Here is a 2,500-nt window from a genome sequence, read left to right as displayed (position 1 = left end):
TAGTAATAATAATGATATCAGTTACAACAATAATCACGATAATAATGACCATAATGATAACAACAACAACAACAACAACGAGAATAAAGATGTAATTACGAAACAGAAAAAAAATTGAAAAAAAACTACACCCAATTCAGCCGCCAGACGAAAGGTAAATTCACCGAGTTCAAATCCTGCCATTCCGCAGTGAAAATACCTTCTTCTTGACAGACGCTCCGAGAAAGATCCGTCTGCAGACTATAGGAGCGGGAGTTCGGAGGCTATTGAGCGGCTAAGAATTCTGGGATATATATACACACATATTTCTTTTCTTTTCTTTATTTTTGTTTGTGGTTTGAACGTTAGGAAGAGGGTTGGGGGTGGGGTGGGAGGGAGAGAATGATAAAGGGAGGGAGTTAGGGGGGAGGGACAGGGAGAAAGAGAGAGGGAGTGTGTTTGGGAGTGAATAAGGGTGAAGGGGGAATAATGGGTGGAGGGGGAAGAGTAGGATAGGGGAGAAGGAAAGGGAGAGGGAATGGAAGAGGTAGAGGGAATGGGAGAGGGTGAGGGAGAAGTAATAGAGATGGAGAGAGAGAGAGAGAGAGAGAGAGAGAGAGAGAGAGAGAGAGAGAGAGAGAGAGAGAGAGAGAGAGAGAGAGAGAGAGAGAGGGAGAGGATAGGAAGAGGGAGAGGAAGAACGAGAAGGAGATGGAGAGGAAGTACAATAAGTAGATATAAAAATAGAAAAAAAAGAGAAAGACAAAAGGAGAGGACAAGCGGGCTCTTTCCCTCACGTGTCAGACTCATACGGCATCTCAAATTACATCTTAGTTCAATATCATCTTGTCAAGAAGCCACGGAAACATACCCGAGGGACGTGATTTTCTTTTTCTTACGAGTGAAGGTATAATGTGTAATATGGGTGGAGAGAAGGCGTGTGACCTTTCTTCTTCTTTTTCTCCCTCTCTTTTTTTCTTCTTCTTGCTGTCTATTTCTCTTTTTTTCTGTGTGTGTGTTTGTGTGTAAGTGTGTGTGGTTTATGTGTGTGTGTGTGTGTGTGTGAGTTTATTTCTTTGTGTCTGTGTGAGTTTGTTTCTTTGTGTATATATGTGTGTGTGTGAGTTTTTTTGTGTCTGTTTGTGTTTGTGTGTGTGTGAATGTATGTGTATGTATATTTCTCTCTCCTTCGCTTTCGTTCCATTTTTTGCTCTCTTCCTCGCTTCTTAACCCTCTTCTCTCCATCTCTCGCTTTCCTGAATACCCGTATCTGAACATATCCAAGGATTACGTGGAGGATAAGAGGTCATATATGTATAAACTTTTTTCTCCTTCTCTTTTCCTTTATCTGCTCTTCCTTCTGCCTGTCTGTTCGTCTGTTCGTTTCTTTTTCCTCTATGTATGCGTGTGTATGAATTTGTTTGTGTGTGTATGTGTGTGTGTGTGTGTGTATGTGTGTGTTTGTGTGTGTGTTTGAGTATGTATGTGTGTGTTTATGTGCTTTCTTTCTCGCTCTTGAATCATCCCCTCTCTATTTATCTCCCCTTTCTCTGCCCCTCATCTCTCTTTCCTGATTATATCCATATTTTTTTACGGACATTCTTGGATACTACCTCGCAAATTTTGGGAAATTAGATCAACGTTAAGACTCCATAAAGTCTACAGTGAACTTTATGGTTTTGCTTGATATTACAATACTACAGTTTCATACCTACAATACTATACAATAGACGAAACGCATAAAAAGTTAGAAATATACAAAAAGCAATATTCTTACAAGTGGATGATCGCCAAAACGTTCCGATGAATAGATGAATAAATTATCAAAGAAATAAATATTCAAAGGAATTTGAAAAACTGAATAAACGTTTTCTCTCTACATTTCATATTTCTTTTTGAAAAGGAGAATGTACGGTTTTATGTCTATCAACATCTATCGATCTATCCAACAATACATTTATGCTCCATGTATGATTGTGCATGGTTATGAGTAAGACGGCAAACTGCACCTTGGTCTTCCTTTGATTAATTAAGGGATACAGCGAAGCGGTTGGCAACAAAACAGTGGATGTTTACTAAAGGCGTCTTCAATACAACGGATCCATATGTTTTATGTAGATATAGATATCTGGCAGAAGTTCAGTCCTATTGCATAAATGACAGAAACAACCTTGCTCGTTAGTTGGAATTTTGAGAAAAGAAAACCTTGGGGAATCTACTTTGCCTATCACTTGTTCCTTAATTGATCCGAAAATGGATCCACTAAAATCCCTACTCCATGTGTTCGCTACGCGTATTGCCTAGGATATATATGTAAATAAAATGAGACAAAAACGAGAGATGAGAAAGAATAAGAGAGTGAGAAAGGAAGAAAGAGAGAGATCAGCAGATAGATTTATCGATAATTAGATAGATAGAGAGAAAGAGAGAGAGAGAGAGAGAGAGAGAGAGAGAGAGAGAGAGAGAGAGAGAGAGAGAGAGAGAGAGAGAGAGAGAGAGAGAGAGAGAGAGAGAGAGAGAG

General features: G+C 39.3%; 1 protein-coding gene across 1 annotated transcript in view; it reads left to right on the top strand.

Moving 5' to 3' along the window:
• Nucleotides 1-2,500, top strand: part of LOC122254573 (cationic amino acid transporter 4-like) — a 121,849-nt gene that overhangs the window by 19,419 nt on the left and 99,930 nt on the right. The window lies entirely within an intron of this gene.

The sequence above is a fragment of the Penaeus japonicus genome, unplaced genomic scaffold (genome assembly GCF_977035675.1).
Source record: "Penaeus japonicus unplaced genomic scaffold, GWHDUDI00000001_assembly GWHDUDI00000004, whole genome shotgun sequence".
NCBI classification, from domain to species: Eukaryota; Metazoa; Arthropoda; class Malacostraca; order Decapoda; family Penaeidae; genus Penaeus; species Penaeus japonicus.
Note: the sequence above shows the minus strand (reverse complement) of the source record. Positions and strands in the feature narration are given on the sequence as shown.